We start from the raw sequence: 17,896 nt of genomic DNA, 5'->3' as shown, positions 1-17,896 counted from the left end.
TCTCAGCTCTTTGCTGGATTGTTTTCCTGTTTCTTTCAGACGCTGTTCATTTGTTGCAGACAGTTTTTTAGACGTTACACTTCTTTTGCCCAGCTTCCTCAGAATTTCTAACAGCTCTTTTGTTTGCGCAGAAATATTCTTTCATGCTGTCAAACTGTGTTTTCTTTGAGATTTTTTATAGATTCAACTAAAGAAATTGTTCAAAAATGTGTTGTGTGACAGGCTGCTGGTAACAAGGTGTCTAAAGATACTTTTTAGACCTGGTTCTTTGCTCAGTCCTCTGCGATGTTTAGACAACGTTGTTCGTTGGGAGCCCTTCATGCTTGAACGATTCATACGTCTGCGTTATCGTTCCTGTGAAAAAGCAGCTGGTGTCCAAAGGAAAACTCTGACAGGTCTCCAGAAGGAAAACTGTTGCTCAGGAGCACTTTAAGACAGCGGTCCCCAACCCCCGGGTCTCAGACCAGTACCGGTCCGTGAGTTTCCACGTGTGTTGTGAATAAATCTTCTTTTTTTCGATACCAGTACTAGTTTTATTTTGTTGTATTTATCTTAAAGGCCGGTCCGTGAAAATATTGTCGGGCATAAACCGGTCCGTGGCGCAAAAAAGGTTGGAGACCGCTGCTTTAAGACATTACCAGACATTTGGCTCCTTGGAAGGTTTGACTCAAGACTTTTGCACGGCTAACTGTATCTCCCTTTGTAATCTCACTGATAACAAAATCAGACAGGAAATAGTTTGTTAGCTTGCCAAACCAGCAGTTAACACGATCCATGATGCTAACTCATCTCTCCAGCCTGATATCAAAGCCTCACATGACATGGTCACCTAACGGTAATCTGTCTTCTTAGACATGAACATCACATCTCATCTCCATCACCCACACCTTCAACCTTCAAATGTGGACTTTTCAGCTCTTTACAAGTAGAAAATGTTCATCTTGTATACACTGACACGAATTATGAACATGTGAGACCAGAGAGATGAAAATTTGCTTTCAGAAACACGAATCAGATGTTTGAAGGTCGTGACTGTTTCACAGAGCGCTGTGACATCAGCCTGCAGAGACTCGAAGAGCACAGTCTGAGGTACGTCACATGCAGGCTCTGTTAGCTGTCAGATGTGTTTCATTTACAATGTAAGGGCCTCCACGGTCACTCATAATGGTTTTCTGGACTTACACCAGGCTCGTTTCAGGCTGGCTCAGATGCACGATGGATATCTGGGTCAGTTTTAGGAAAGAAAACAGCAAAAAAAAGAAGAAAATATACAAGAAGAAAGTTTTAAAATAAGCACATTTTTGTTCATCTCAACATCTCACATTTCCTTCTATCTGAACACTGGCACCAAAACATTATCTTGCAAATATAAAGACATTTTTTTTGTCAGGTTTTGAAATGTCTGCCTTTTTTTGTCCTCACTGCTGAGGAAACGGCCGTATGTGCAGGCAGCTCATTACGACTGTAGTTACTGTGCAAACTCAGAGAGTGACATGAAGACGTATATCACACGGACAAAAGAAAGGAAAGAAAACATCAGTTCATAAAGGACTGCGAGTTTTTTCCATGGTGATGTTGTCACTGCGCGAGTGCTGAACAAACACCTTCCCCTCTGCACATAAAACGCACAAAGGTGTTGTGTGGGCTGCCTGACGAAGCCTCCGCCTGGGCATGTTTTCACACAGGGGTCAGGACGGCGCCGGGAAACGAGGCGAGGCCGGCAACACGGGCTTCACTTTTCCTTTTGTGGCCTTTGAATGTTTTTAATTTCAACAGTTATGTACAAAAAGACCAAAAGCTATAATTAAACTACACAAAACACTGAAAAATGAATAATTATCTGAAAACAGCCTCAAATCTGGTGAAACTGCTGGTTCAGGTGGACGCTCACGTCTCCATCCCGGAACGTTTCAATCCTGATCATGAAGCAGCTTCATGAGACACAAACACCACAAAACATAAAACCAACACTTCAGAAAGCAGCACGTGTTTGTGCTCGAGTTTTCCTCACAGTCACAAATATTCATGGATTTTAATAACAGCTGATTTGTCTTCAGTAGGGATCTGTTACCACGGCAACCGAGAAAACAGGGCTTTAAAAAACTCTTTGAACCGAAAACACAAATGTTTTCTGAGCTTTCTGCTGGTTAAAACTTACAAAGTTTTTAGGGCTTGACTTTAACTTTATATAATTAATAGCAAGATTAAAATAGTCTGTAGCAGTCAGCTGTGTGAGGAAGTCGAACTGAGCTCTCCAGGGTTCAAAGGTCGACTTTTTCATCCACTAACAGTGCAAAAACTAAACATTGTGTTTTAAAACACACGTGAAGTGTTGTGGCTGAGCTGGAGAGGAGCAGGTGCCCGTAAGCACAAGTGTTGTGTTGTTTTCATCATAAACGTGTTGCTGTGTGTGAATGTGTTTCAGGTTTTGCTTAAAGACTAAATGCGGTTCAGTGTCGGTGCTTTGGCAGCTCAGGTGAGCACAACAATACCTGAATAAGGTTTATAATTAACGCTGCGATTATAAATGCTGCATCATCACATGTGAGGCCTTGGAACGTGTGTCTGCTCATTAAAAATTAAGCTGCGTGTTTACAGTTGTGAGCTAGATGGTTTCTGAGTTTTATTGCTTTATGGTTTGATTACAAATTGAAAGCAGGCCAGGCTGACGTTGCCACGTCCCATTCCGAACTCAGAGCACGTCTATGCGTCCTTGACAGACACCTGTGGACCGAGGCAATCCTCAGACAGACTAAACACGAGTGAAATAAAGAACGAAGAGCACAAAAGCTTCACGAGGACGTGAAAGGTCGTGGTTTTCTGAGTAAGGAGGCGAACGAGGACAGATCAGAGGAAGGTTTGGCACAGAAATAGGACGCAGGAAACCAAAATAGGAAGAGCTATTGCAGCGTGATGCAGGTGACCTGCAGCAGGTGTTTTTGTGTGCGTGCGTGCAGACAGGTCTGTGGAGGGGGCGTGGCTTATAAACTACCTGCAGCAGGTAAGGTTCGGGTTACCTGCAGCGCTCCAGTCTCTGCTCCGCTTTGGAAGAACATAATTCAGTGTTTGCTGATGAGTTTGTTCACTTATCGCTCAGCCGGTCAGAAGCCCAGAGTCGCAGAGCGGAGATCATCCACCCGCAGGTGAGTCGGTCATTACTCGCACCTGCGGCCTCTGCACAGCGTCTCCTCACAGCCTGAGCTGCTGCTTTTTTTTATTCTGCTGTTTGTTGGCTGGTTGGTTTCTGGCTGTGTGTCGCGTGAGAGCAGACTTCAGTAATCACTTCCAGCGAAACTCGTGTTGTTTTCAGGAAACATGCGGTTTTAATGCGAGACTGTGACGTGTAATTCATACCTGCGTAAGAACTGGTTTTGTGCACGCGCGTGTTGTTGGATGCAGGGCTGCTGGGGGTGTATCCGGTGTCCGGTGTGCTCTCCCGACACGAGTTTGCGGAGGTGCGTGCGTGAGTGTTTGGTGTGCAAATGGTCCTGTTGCCTTGGTTACAGTGACATCACGCATGCTGCTGGGGTCACTTCAGCTTCACACGCACTTAATTTAAATCTAGTAAATGCTTTGTTATTGGCGGCGTCTGCGGAGTCCGCTTCATGATCCAGCAGCGCCGTCATGTTTGCGTCACTTAACCTAATATTGACTTAAACTAACACCAACCTGTGCAAACCACCTGAGGACAAAACCAACACTGATACGGGATTTTGAAAACAAACTCTACAAATCCTTAAAACTTGTAAAAACATTACATATGAACTATACGTATGTTATATTTAGTGGATGGTAAGAAGTTTGTGAGCGTCGGGCCGCAGCAGCATGTCGAACAGCCGCTCACCGTCTGTTTCTGCGCCGTTTTAACCAAAACTGGATCCAAACTGGAGGTTTTGGTGCCGTTAGCTCGGCTGTTTCACGCTTCCTGGACTTTAGATCAAAGGAAAGTTTGGCTATTGGAAGTTTTTTGTGCTGCACGCTTTTATGAGTTTGAGCAAACATAAAGGAGGAAGAACATAAAATGGAAACGCTGTGATAGATGGTTACTCTTGTTCTGCCAACCATTCATTAACCAAGTACATTGTCATTTAAATGTTGCACTGAAAGTACAAAGAGCATGAATTTGCTTACTTTATTGCAATAATATGATCGAATTCAGTTGCTGCTGCCTTTGGAAGCCACTTTGAACCCCCCGCCCCAGCTCTTTCATGCTATCTCTAAAAAGGGCCATAAACGAGCGTCTGCAGCACTGTGACATACTGCAAAACAATCTTAAAGAACTTACCACTGTTACTCCTGACACGTGATGACTGAAAATATTCAGATTAATGAGTTTAATGTTATCATCTTCTTAATCTAAAAAAGTCAAACTGATTTAAAAACCTCCCAAATCAGAAGATTTACTACATTTTCTAGTTTTATATCACTTTGAACTTGTTATCTTTAGCTGACCAAAGCACCCTGGACTCCAGCTTTAAATCCAAACATTAAGCTTTCTATAAATTTCGATAAGTTGTCTTCTCTCTCCCATGTTTTGCACAGTAAAGTATTATCAACAGGTCTTGATCCACTCCAAACATAAGTGTACGTTCAGGCGCACCCTCGGCTCCTCCGGTCTGTGTTGACTGGTTCGCTGCAGGAATGTGTGGTTGAACAGCTTCTCCACCCAGCGACAGCAGAAAAATACTCATACCTACTGTGGGCGTCCGACAGCAGGCTGATCCTCCGCCACGCCTGAGCTAAGAAACAATTAGATGCACGTTTGTCGGTCTCTGAATTTTTCCACCAACCGAACAAACAAAAGCCCGTCTGACACCACAGGGCAGCAAACACTAGAGTTTATCTACCCAAAATGAATAATCAGTTAAAGGAGGTTTGCTTTGTGATTAAAGATTTAATCTTGCAGTCCGGATTTAAGACCTGACATTATGCCTCAACACTGAGCGTGCCAGCTGGTCTTAGACATGAGTTTAGGGTCAGCTTGATGACTTCAACCCATCTCAGATCTAAAAGTTGGCTTTTCTAGGTTTTCCTCCTTTGCCTGGTTCATTTTTTTTCTTCCAGGTTTTGTCAGATTACAGCATCTTTATTTTCTAAGTTTTCGAACATTTCATTGTTTAAATGTTTAATCAACAAGTCGTGTAAAAGACTGGTGACCCGTCCAGAGCGTACCCTGCCTCTCGCCTTACGGCAGCTGGGGTGTTGACGGCCCAAATCGTAGACATGGACAGCAGGCAGGATTCAATAATAGGTGAGCTGCTTATTTACAAGGGACAAAACAAAGTCCAAACTAATGAACCACAAGTTGTACGTGCAGACACTCTGACAAAGGCCAACGACTGCACAGAAAAGCAACCAGACACACTGCTGGATGATACTACAGCAGGGTGGGCAACTCCAGGCCTCGAGGGCCGGTGTCCTGCAGGTTTAGATGTGTCCTTGATCCATCACAGCTGATTTAAATGACTAAATGACCTCCTCAACATGTCTTGAAGTTCTCCAGAGGCCTGGTAATGAACTAATCATGTGATTCGGGTGTGTTGACCCAGGGTGAGATCTAAAACCTGCAGGGACACCGGCCCTCGAGGCCTGGAGTTCCTCACCCTGCTCTAGAGATAAATAACCACCAGAATAAAACAGGAAGTAAGAAATGATAACTAAACGGCGAAACACAAAGACATTTACTTGAGATCAGGGACTCGAGAGGATGGAACAAGAAACTCTAAAGTATAAACTAAACGCTAATTCAACCAGGAACAGAGAACTCTAAACTCGGTACACTAAAGAAATGCACGAAGCACCAACTCCGGGTCAAAGGCCGAGCACTGTGACTGCTACAGCATGACTAATTTCTCCCTTTCTGATTGTTGGTGGATGCTCACAAAACAAGGATTCGCTGTTCTCCAGGTGTGCGCTACGGTTTTCTTTCACCTTGCAGAGTTAAAAATGTTTGACCTGAGGTTTTCCTGTTCGGTAAAGTCTGGCGAGCGTCAGCTGAGCTGCGAGCTCAGACTCCGTCACCACGAGCTAAACCCTTCACGGCTCCGATGATGCCCGGGTGTCTGTTTGGCAATTACTTTGAGTCAATTTGATCGGTTTAAAGTCCGACATTAAACAAATACCTGGAAGAAGTGAGGCGCCACCTGCTCTGCTAATGTGCTGCCAGAGCGGGCATCGGGTCGATACTGCGTCCTTATGGAACCTCGAGCCTGAGCGCGTGCAGCTGTGTCAGGTTTAAGATTCTCAGGTTGTATGTTTTGGTCACATGTTAGTGCCGCTGATTCTTACTGAAGAGCTCTGGCTGATCTGGATGTTTGTCAGAGGAACATTCAGACTGTCGGCTTTTCTCGTCTTTCTGTAGTTTAAACCTGATGGCTGCAGACTTGCGTTATACGGCTGTCCCATGTACGATGTCATTGATGTCACTGTGGATAACTAACCAATCCCTCACCTTATTAGATGAGGAGCTAGATCTGACCGTGCAGGCTTAAATTAGCTGTTAAATGTACTCTGTTGGCTCCAGTATGAACTCTGAGGGGAAGGTGACTGTGTCGCAGAGCACAGGTGAGGTCACCTGCAGCTTTTAATTGTGTGACAGATCACATGACTGTCTACAGTTTCACTTTAGCCTGAGGTGTTCAACGGTGATTGGACCTGATGGAGTTACTGGAGAGATCCGCCTGACCCTGAAGCTCCAGTGTTTGTCGCTTTGAAATTTAAAAGTGAAGTTATTTGATCTTTAAAGGAAACTTCTTGTATTTAAGATAATTTTGAAAGCTTGCAAATGTGACTGTCAGCAGAATTTGAAGAGACATTTTTGACTTTATCTCCAAAAACGTCCCAGCAAGCACATTTGAAACGAAGCTGCTGTCTCTCACCTCCAACATCATTCTGAATAAAAACCTGTGAGAGGAGTCAGACGGCAGCTGGTCAGTGCTGAGATGTTTGCTGGGTCTGGGCTGTGTTGACCGCAGTTCTACTGAAGTACTTTTTTGTACTAAACATGGGCCAAAGACCTGGCAGGTCATTTTAGAAGACCTTTTTTATTTACACCGCTGTTCTATTAAAGGCCACACCTGACTTCCTGCATGAGTCAGGTGTGGCAGAGAAATGTGCAAGGCTGGTGCGGGACAGGTACGAGGACAGTGGTGATGTGTGCAGGAGGAGTGACAGATGGATTCGTGGTGGGACTACATCAGGGATCTGCTCTGATCCCCTTCTTGTTTGCAGTGGTGACAGACTGACAGATGGGGTCAGGCAGGAGTGTCTGTGGAGCTGGCGAGCCGTAGTGAGAGTGGGGAGCAGGTGGGAAAGAGCCTGGAGAAGTGAAGGAATGCTTTGGAGAGAAGAATGGAAGTGAGAAGACCCAAGATGGAACACGTGTGAGTGAGATGGAGACGTGCAGTGTGATAGTGAAGGAAGACGAGTTTAAATACCTGGATTAACAATGCACGTGAGAGGTGAAGAGATTCCAGGCAGGGTGGAGTGGGTGAAGACGAAACAAAGACGATATGGTGGGTAGTGTCTGAGGTGCTGGAGGCTGAGCTGGAGGGGGCAGAGATGAAGCTCAGGTTGAGTGGTTTGGAGACAAAGTTAAAGAGGTACGGCTGAAACGTGGACTTGCAGAGGAGAGTGGCTTTGTTGGACGAAGTACTATAGACGTGTAACGGTCTGTACGAGCTAGCAGCTAGCTGTGAAGCTGACGTGAATTCTCCAGAACACAGTATCTTCTTCCTGTATTTACTTTTGTTGCTCCGCCCCAGACACATCTGGCCAATAAGCAGACTGAACATTGTCACGTGGTTTCAGTGACATTTTGGTTCGCTTGGAGTTTTCTTGAATTTTTCTCAAATCACGAGAAAAGTTTGCAAACTCAGAGTAAATGACCTACAGGCGTGAAAACGCCCCGAGTGACTTCTTACTGCTGCAGAGCTGCTCTGTCATTTTAATCCAGAGGTCTGGATTTAAGAGGAGGGAGTCACTTTGATATTTAAGACAAAAAGCAGCATTTTTCCTCTTTGTGAAGCTGCAGCAAACAGCAGATTTGTCTTTATGAAATCATTCACCAAACAATCATCTCATGGTTTCAGCTCCAAACAAACACTTCTGAGTCTTCGAGTCGAGTGTTTTGTTTGGAAGAAATGTGTGTGGATGATGATGCTGATTACCGATGTTTGCTGTCTGGAACAGTCGGTGCATTTCTTTGAGCCCTGAGATCAACCTGCTTAGGAAAAGCCAAAATACTGAACCTGAAGGAGAGGAAAACCACAGGAAGGGTAAGCGGAGCAGGCTCCGAGTTGATGAGCGTTTTCTAATGTGTTTCATTAGAGCAGCCGAGGCTGCTGGGATTCATTATGACTCAGATGATCTTCACAGTGTCCCAAGGCTCCGCCCACCCCGAGGCGGCGGGCTGCTCTGACTCTCAGCTAGCTAACATCTGCAGGCTAATGTCCCCTCTGATGGCCATAACAACACATAATGTTTTTACACCATTAAACAGCCTGTTTCCTTCAGCTTTATGGCTGCTGTTACCTGCAGCCCTCTCACACAAACACACTCGGGCAGCCTGCAGACCCACACGAGCTTCCTTTGCAGTGTTTACTGTCAGGATGTGGCTGAAAATTGCACTGATAGTTCAGTGAGGCAAATGCCTGAATAACAGCAGTGCATCTGCAGCTAAGTGCCGCCTGGAGGGATGTGTGTGCGAGCCTCGGTGCTCCACGTTACCGGATGAGGTTGCATCAAAAGTCGAGCCAGGTCCAGACTTTTATTTATTGTAACTGCTGTTTCCCTGCTGTGCAAACACAGAAGCCTCTTTGAATAAATAGTTTAATCAGGATGTTTGCAAAGCTGATTTAATAGTTGGTATATTGGAAACCAGAAAGCTGAGCACAATCTAATAGTTGAAGTAAAACGTTTGTATTTAAGAACTGCTTAAAAACTTTATTGCCTTCTTTAACTATCAGTTTAAATGTGTGCTGCTTGGAAAAAGCTTTTGGGGTTGAAGTACAGCCAAATAAAAGTGTTACACACACCTTGGAAAGCTGGATTTAAGGTGTCAACACCTGTGCTTATGCACTCGGCCTCCAGAGTTCCATGACCTGCTTAAAGAGACTGTAATGCAAGTTTACAGCCAGATGTTTGACATTAGAGTAGCTTGGCATGATTCAGAGTTCACATTGATCCTCATTCATCTTACCTGGGCCTTCGTGCAGCCACTTAGTCCATCCTCTGCCTGAAACAAGATGTTTTAGCTCATCTCTCTTTACGCCTTTACTGGGAAATACTGACATGCAGTCTTACACCTCATAGAAAAGCCATTTAGAGACACCTGATCTCTTCATTATGAAGGTGAAGTTTGAAGAAAGGTCACGGGGTCGTAAAAGTCTGATCCAGAAGTCTCCTGATGTGTATAAAAAGTATTATAATGAGACATGTAGAGACCTGCTGCCTGCAGATAACATGGCAGTAACAACGGTCGTTTTTAGGTTCACGTGTGGAAAGACGCTACTCCGCTCTGTGATCCTCTCGTCTCAAACGCTCGCTCCTTCCTCTGCCTTTAATTCATCGCAATCCGCCGCCTCGTGACACCACTTCCAGATGAGTTGGTTTAACATTCAAATCTCCAGAGCGGCATTGGTGTATTTGGGTCACGAGATAAAGATCTATGCAGTAAAAAGAGAGTCCTCCGACACCTTTAGAAAGTCCTTTTTTCTGTCCTGAAACCAAACGGGACATAATCACTGAGCCTGAGTTATGAACTCACATCTGTCCGATGTGCTCTGAGAAAACTGAGACTGCTGTTTTTGCATTTTAGGAAAAATAATCTGGGGTTCGAGTCGTTCTGTTTTAATGCCACGGTGTGAGAAATGACGCCTCGGTGTCTTTGCAGTACAGCAGCTGGCGTCAGAGTGCCAAATAAAAGCAGGACGCTAACGACGCGCTGGCCTCGACTGAGACGCTCTCCGGGGCAAATGTAATTATCTTGATTTATAAACGTGTGTTTATCGCGGCTCCGCTGGCCTCTGTGCTCCATTAAAGGTGTTAGATGCTGGTTTGTAAAATCAACATGTCAGAGCCTCGTTAATTTTTAAGAACCGGCCAAAATGATCACTAAGAAATGTGCCTTTCAGCCTCCTGTGGCCTCCACAGAGCGAAATCTGCAGGAAGAAGAGTTTGTGTGTGGATGTGGAGGGGAGGGGCTTCCTTTTAATTAAGCCTTGCAGAAGACTATAATGGAGATGTCATTGGTCTGATGATTGGACTGAACAGACCACAAGTTTTACTTCATGGTTCTTTCTAGTCTTCTATCCACATGAGTCACTCGGGTTGGATCAAATGCGTCTAAACGAGACATTCCCGAGACACAGTCTCGCAGTCGTGGGCTCTTCTCCTGGTAGGACACGCCACAACACCGTCACCTAAGAGGCCTCCAGGACCAGAGCCGCCAGTGGAGGCCTGGGTGGTCCAATTCCTGTTTGAACGGGCCATGGGTGGCTGCTGATGCCCACGCTGCCTGCTGTTCTTCTGGCTTTGTGCAGTTTCTAAGAGGAATCGAACTCGTCAGTATTCGGCAAATTTCATTTAAAAGGATCATTGTTTCCGTCCTTCACAGCAGGCGAGTGCATCCTTTTTGTATTTGTGGGGCTGAATTTTCTTTCTCTTAAAGACTTTAAATCCATACGAGTCGCTCCACATTTAATATAAAACATTTTGGTTGTTTTAAACTCCATTATCTGCTTTTGTCTGAACAGTTTGAAAATTACACAAAAAAGCTCTGAAGAAGGTTTTAAGTCGTACATTTGCTCTGTCTGGCAGTCAAAACTAGAATTAAAGTGATTGAGACTTAAAGCTCTTATAAACTGGATTTTTATTTTTCTTCAAACCCACGTGTCTCTGCATCACTGCACGTTCACCACAGTCGTGCTCACGGAAACATCTGTTTGCTTTGAGTTTCCTCCTGAGGAGCTCTGTTCATTTCTTAAAACATTCAAGATTCAGCGGAGTCACAAAGTAAAGCTTGAAATGGTCTCTGGAAGCTGTCAGTGCTCAGTGTGAGCCCAAAATGTGTTTCTTGAAAGTTTATCTGAAGACTTTGATCTGTTGTTAACAGCTTCGGCCACAATCTGGGTTGAGAACATGAGAGGGAAAAAACGGGGAGAAATTTAAAACTTTAAATTAAGCAAATCTCCAGAGAAGAGCTCTTGCTCTTAGCTTTGTGATGTGCACTTTTGTTTTTTCTCCTTCTTAAATTTGGCAAACGGAGGACGAAACCATCTCGCGTTTCACTGAAGCGGCGTTTTCCTGCTTCAGCAGGAGCAGAGGCTCGTATTACCTTCCATCTGAATTACTTTACCATCCATTTAAACAGTGTTGCTGCCACAGCAGGACGAACCCGGGTGCATGTGAAGGTGTCGAACAGAAACCGTGACATTGAAGCCGTTTCCATTCTGCAGGCCTCGCTCTGTAATCCTCTGGCTCCTGTTGAACTGCAGTTGAGCTCCTAAGACGGCGCCCGAGCCTCGGGACAAGTTTCTGTACAATAATAACAAAACACGATGAGTCAGACTCAGTAAAGCCAAATGTAGCTCCCAGGTCTGAGGACTGCACCTTTGATTCTTCTTGATGAACAGCAGGTGTATTATTTGTCAGGTAGTTTTATTAAAGCTGCTCCAGCATCACAAACAGTCCAGAGGACCAGTTCAGGCTTTTATCTGGCGTTGGCGTTTTATCCTCAGTAGTGTCCAACTCGATGAGTCATAAAATAAATGATCCCCTGCACAGCTGTGTTCGTATCAGGCTGTAAACGTGTTTATTTCTGCTGTAAAGTCGGACATTTTAACGCGGGACTGTTTGACTCGCTGCTGGAGCCTCGTGTGGACATTAGAGGAACAACAGCTTCCTTCTTGGGCTCTGCCCATCACTTCCTCTGGTGCGAAAGCTTTTCAGAGGAGCTTGATTTGAATATTTGGATAACACGTCAGCGCTGCATAACCACAAACCCACACACTGAAGTTTGTTTTGACTCAGACGGCTTTAAATGAGATTAATCTGCTGCCAAAGAGCCAATAACAAATGCACTTTGTTTGCTGAGAGTCACAAAGATGAGCCCGTTGTTAGCTGTCCAGAAACCCACAACACATCAGTGTTTTGTCCCACGTGGCTCTGACTGTATTTTCTCGGTCAGTTATTTTGGAGATGATCGGTAAACTCTACACCTTCCACCTATTCTCACAGTCTCACTTTCCATCATCTCGCATCCTCGTCTACTTCTACGTAATCTGTCTCTTCTCTGCGAGGGCGACACAAAGGCTGCTTGTTCCCAGCCTGCCTGCCTTTGTCCAGAACAGACAATGCAGTGACTCCAGGGGACGAAGAGGGGGAGGAGGAGGAGGCAAAAGTGAGTTAGGCGGAGAAAAAGGTGACAATAGGAAAAGAGACTAATTTTACCCATGCCTGTGAAAAACATGAGTGTCTATATCAAGTTAGTGTTTTTTTTTTTTTTTTTTTTTTTTCCTAGTGTATGAAATTTAGGAACATCACAAAAAACACAAAATCAGCAGCAAGTTCCTTCCTGTTTATAGTTTATTACATTTATATATGCAGATCTGCTCATTGCAAACTCCATGTGTTTATTATTGGAGTCGTCTGGAGTAGCTCTGCGGGGGTTGGGGGTTCACTGCAGGTGTAAACTTTGCATGTGACAAATAAAAGGCTTCATCTTTGTCTTACTGGGCCTCGAGGAAACCCCTCAGTCCAGAAAATATCTGAATGGAGCCCTTTTTAGCTCCTCCCCCTTTAAATTCTTCTTTCCTCTGATTGGCAGCCTTGTAAAAACTAAGCAGAGGCCTTCTGCTTACAGTGATTCCTGGGTCATTATTCTCTTTTTTTATTTTTTTATTTTTATCAGTATGTAATTGAGACTTGGTGTCTCCTAATTTTTATGTTTGATGAGCAGATCGACCAAAGTGCTCCTGAGGTCAGAGTGGACGCTCGTCTCGTGTAAGGTGACTGAAAAGCCCAAACCAGAAAATGTCGTCTGAGTAATAACTCGATTTATAAACAATCTTCTTTCAGCAAACTGCAGCACGACACCGCAAACACTTTTCAACGCGGTCTAACAAAGCCGAGCTCGTAGTTTGTCGCCTGCTATACTGAGCTTATTGGAAATTTATTTCCTTTTTAAATTCAACTTAAGTCTTTAATTAATAAAAATCCAGTTTCACCACTTTTTCCAACTTTAACAGGAATTTTAAAAGAAATTATTGAATTTTTCTTCAACCCTCAGTGGCCCTAATACAGGTGTAGGGGAACTCCAGGCCTCGAGGGCCGGTGTCCTGCAGGTCTTAGATGTGTCCAACACAGCTCATTTAAATGACCTCCTCAACATGTCTTGAAGTTCTCCAGAGGCCTGGTAATGATCTGATTCGGGTGTGCTGACCCAGGGTGAGATCTAACACCTGCAGGACACCGGCCCTCGAGGCCTGGAGTTCTCCACCCCTGCCCTAATAGATCTTTGTTAATAATGGTGTGAACACAGACTTTAAAGGATTGAAATATTCATGAATGCCTGTGTTTAGTCATTTCAGTGTTTTGCCAAAGTGGATAATGTTGAAAGGCCTTACGGGGAAAGGGCTAAACCAGCTTGTGTCAGACGATCAACTGAGGCTCTTCTTTATAAGATAAAGAAGGATTATTTTGAGCTGTGACTCATGCAAAGCTGCTTTCGGGTCTAGCCCGGCTGTTCTCAGACATGTTTCTGAATCGGCGATTTCCTGCTGAGATGATGTAAAACTGTCGATACAACAAACGATGCTCAATGTGGTCGCCGAGAGGCCACAGAAGCTCAGGTTTGAGGTGCTTGTGTTCTCTGCTGAGGAGCAGGGGGGATGTTTAACTTTGTCTCAGGACACAGACGTTATTTTAATCAGTCTTGGTTCTAATAGTCCTGATTTCCTCTCACCTTCATCATCTCCTCAGCTGAATATCGCTTTCCCTCTAAAGCGGCCGAGCTCTAATAGGAGCCATTCGTCTCTTCTCCCCGCCGCCGAAGCTTCAGCGAGTGATGCATTTCAGGGCTGCGTTTCTAGGTAATGCAGTTAACTTTAAAAAGCTGAGCTGCACTTTATTCTTTAATGATATAATTGCACAGGATACAAGTGGGTTAGATTTGAAAACCCCGCATGAATTTGTTTCTGTATTTGGAGCTTTTGACGTGAATAAAATCCAATTTTCCAACGAAGCCGCTGCGTTCAGGGGCAAACGCGTAAAAACAAACGTCTGGAGCGGTGGTCGTTATGAATTATCCATCACTGCGTGAGCTCAACATTGTTTAAAAAGACTGAGACACAGTGATCAGATGATTTTTGGAGTGTTCAGCTATACCCACAGATACGTGCTAATCACAGCTGACCAACATCTGCACGAAATCCCAGAATTTCATCAAATCTGTAGCTCCGCCTTCTTGGATGGTATCTTAGTACAGTAACCTCACAGCAGCCATATTACTGGTCAGATAATGTCATTAAAAAGGCTCCAACATCACAAACGCAGTCCAGAGGTCCAGTTCAGTGAAGCCCATCAGACAGCTAGCAGCTATGGCCCTCTTGGAGGAAGGCCCCCGCAGACCCCTCTGTTTGTGGCCTGTCTGCTAATTCTGCCAATTCTTATTATATATTCTAGAAACGTGTTTAACTTTTTTTTTTTTTTTTTTTAGGGAATGCCACACAGTTAAAGTGTAAATCCGGCTGCATGCAAGCCCCTTCTACCTCAGACACATCCTGCGTATTGGTGGTGCTCTGCTCTGTAGTCTCAGGACAGTGTGGGGCACTGTGGGAGTGTCATCCTGCTCTGAAGCTGTAAACTCGCCTCCTGTCACCTTCACAGCTGCACATTCTGCACATCTAATTGGATAAAACCACCTCAGAGTGCCGTGCTAATAAAGCTATGTAGAAGTTAAGCCCCGCCCCTTTATCTTGCTATAATAAAGTGTGGTTCAGGGCACAGAGGAAGCAGAATCGCCTCTTCCCCTCTCCTCCTCCTCTTCATCTTAATCTCTCCCTCAGTTCGATATCAATATCAGCCTCAACCAGAGCCATTTCCTTAATCTTAATAACTCGAATTCATTTCCTATCTCTGCTGCAGCGCGGTTTACAGCAGAGGTGATAGCCTCCTCATCCCAGCAGGGACGGGTCTTAATAGTAGTGATGAGCTGCCTCCCCTCGTTCCCTCACGCTGCTCCGTCTGCCTGCTTGTGGTTTCATGCAGACAGAACAGAATGGCACGGTGAATAAAATCTTACGTAATCTAAGAGAAATCTGCTGGTATCCAACAGAAGATCTGCCAACAGGGTTAGAAAAGTTAGCGGATAAGATCCACTACTGCGTGCTGTCTGACCTTAAAGAGCAGGGACAGAGAGAAGCTTGCTGGAAACGGCAGAAAGGGAGATAAAGGTTCCTGAAACTGGATTTTCTTAATTCGCTCAATTAAAATTGTAGCTCAGAGGAAGATCTGATAACGCCATCCTCTCCCTCGACTCTGGTCGGGTTGTCAGAGTAGTTAACCTTAAAAAAAACACAACTTTAATAAGATGATGTAAATGAAGCATTATTCAGAAGCAGTGCGACCACAATCATCCTGTGTTTCAGGAACATGGAAATAAAGTGGGTTCTGCTTCTCCTTACGTCTCGTGGTACATCTCCTGCTCCATCCGTGGGCGTTCACGTTCAACGTTAAAGTTAAAAACTTCCAGTAATGGTCAGTGGCTGCTCTCAGACCATCGGTGTTTCCTACTCTTGCAGATGCAGGGGCAGCAAATCGGAAGGGGTTTAAAGGGGGAGGAGCTAAAACAGTCCGTTTCAGGTAAACTGAGGTTATAAGATGAAGATTATTTGACTCGCAGTGCAAACTAAAGAGTACTCTGAAAAACTGCAGTTCCTCTGATGTCCACTCGAGGCTCCAGCAGCGAGTCATTCACATCAGGCTCGATGTTAAAACTGTACAGCAGAAACACCAGAAGGTCAAAGGTAAAACTACAACTGGTGTTTTATTTTTTATTTTTTGTGTGTCAGTATGTGGTGTCAGCCTGTGATGTCATTGTGACATCATATGGCGTAGTGTTGAAAAAATGAAGTGTGCTGCACAGCTCTCTGCCTGCCTTTTCACTCGATATTCAAGAAACTGTATTTACTGATAGATTTTTATTTTAAGTTTAACTTTGGCTGCAAACAACGAAGGTTAAACCTGAAGATGATCCATTTACTGGTTTTCACATTTGGTGTCACCTAATGACCTTGACCTGGTTTCCACCAAAAATGCAGTCAGCTGATTACATCCTGGCGCCCTTCAAGGGGAGAATAAACATGTTTACAGGCGGCTACTGATGAGCTTTCTATGAATAGTTTAATACTTCGTAATAACTGTGTAACTCTGGTTAAATTCTATTAAGGCATCAAGTTTGCATCATTGGGGCGTGGCCTGTTTGACGGATGGAGACAGAGGCGGCTGTAGCTGCTAGCTGTCAGCTAGGTGTCGCCTCAGCTACCTGGAGTCCCTGAACTGGACCTTTGTACCACGTTTGTGCTGTTGGACCTTTTTAATGCAAATATCTGGCCAATAATATGGCTGCTGTTTCTGCCAGGTCTGGTTTGTGAAAGATTTTAATTCAGTTTCACTTCCTCAGAAAGAAAATGATGTGAACAAAGACATTTTTAACCACTGCATTAACCTAATCGGGGTGTGTGAAAGTGAGAACGGTGCCAGAAAACGACACACAGCAAGACGCTTGTGGGTTCACACTGTCAACTTCTTTTATTCTCCTTTGAATGAAGGGAGGACGGGTCCATCAGTCAGTCACATGACATTAAACAAGCCCTATTAAAGCTCACTCGTCATGGAAGGGATGAGGAAAAGGAAAGATTTTAGCTGAAAGGGCAAACATCGTGTAGTAACCCCCACAGAGCTCCTAAATGTCCCAAGAGTCAGATTTCATGGTTAATAAAAGTTTAAATGAATCCAGATCTCCCCAAACTGATTGGTTACAGATTTCTCTGCTCCGGGAGCGAACATTGCTCTCTTTCTGCAACAGATTGCCCTGATGTTGTTTCCTATCTGATGAAATTAGATTCTGCTAGAGGCTGGTAATGTCTGAAAATGCAAGTTCAGGTGTTATAATGATGAAAAGTGGGCCAATAAAATGAAATAAAGGCAGAAGAGGTGGATTTCTGGATCCAGCTGAAAAAGAGAGGAGAATAAGGACAGCTGGTTTTACGCCCTGCTGAGCCTCAGCCCGGCTGTTTGTCCCTGCAGACAGGTGTTACCGGCGTCAAAGTCATGGAAGACGTGCACGTGCGCACAGACACGCACAGCTGTCGGGGAATCATATTGGATGACGAAGCATCAATCATTACAGCCAATCAGACTTCACTGCTTGTATTCTCGTCCAATACGATCACAAGATTTTTATTGATTTATTTTTTGCCTCCCTGTTCCTGCTGGTGATTGACATCATAAGTGATGTCATCAGTATGTCAGGTAGTAGACTTATTGTGTGTGTGTGTGTGTGTGTGTGTGTGTGTGTTGTGACTCTAATGTTTGAGCAGTTCTTCCTGTAATTCAGCTGGGTGGGTGTATCTCATATTCAAATTTTTCCCTCTCATGGAAAATTTCCAGACACCTGCCTGCTGTTGTCCTGGGCTCTGCGCTCTGTCCACATTTGAAGGACTGGTTCAGCAGTTCGGGGGAAGTGCACTCATCGTTCTCGGCAATAAGCAAATATGTTTAGATGTCCATGAAACGAATGCCACAAACGGTTAGCCGAGCTTAGCACACAGACAGGAAACTGGGGTTAAAGTGGACCTGTTCTGTTCTTATTTCCTGTCATGTCTCGTGTTCATAT

At 44.5% G+C, this 17,896-nt stretch overlaps 1 protein-coding gene across 1 annotated transcript in view; it reads left to right on the top strand.

Moving 5' to 3' along the window:
* Positions 1–2,962: 2,962 nt before the first annotated feature.
* Positions 2,963–17,896, top strand: part of LOC146560364 (uncharacterized) — a 34,407-nt gene continuing 19,473 nt past the window's right edge. Inside the window, exon 1 of the mRNA XM_085244438.1 lies at positions 2,963–3,143. The gene's annotated coding sequence lies outside the window, so the exon portion shown is untranslated. The remainder of the gene's footprint in view (positions 3,144–17,896) is intronic.

The sequence above is a fragment of the Mchenga conophoros genome, linkage group LG14 (assembly GCF_057382185.1).
Source record: "Mchenga conophoros isolate Kocher_MC1m ecotype Shallow Benthic linkage group LG14, M_conophoros_male_GT1.1, whole genome shotgun sequence".
NCBI classification, from domain to species: Eukaryota; Metazoa; Chordata; class Actinopteri; order Cichliformes; family Cichlidae; genus Mchenga; species Mchenga conophoros.
This window is presented reverse-complemented; position numbering and strand designations above follow the sequence as displayed.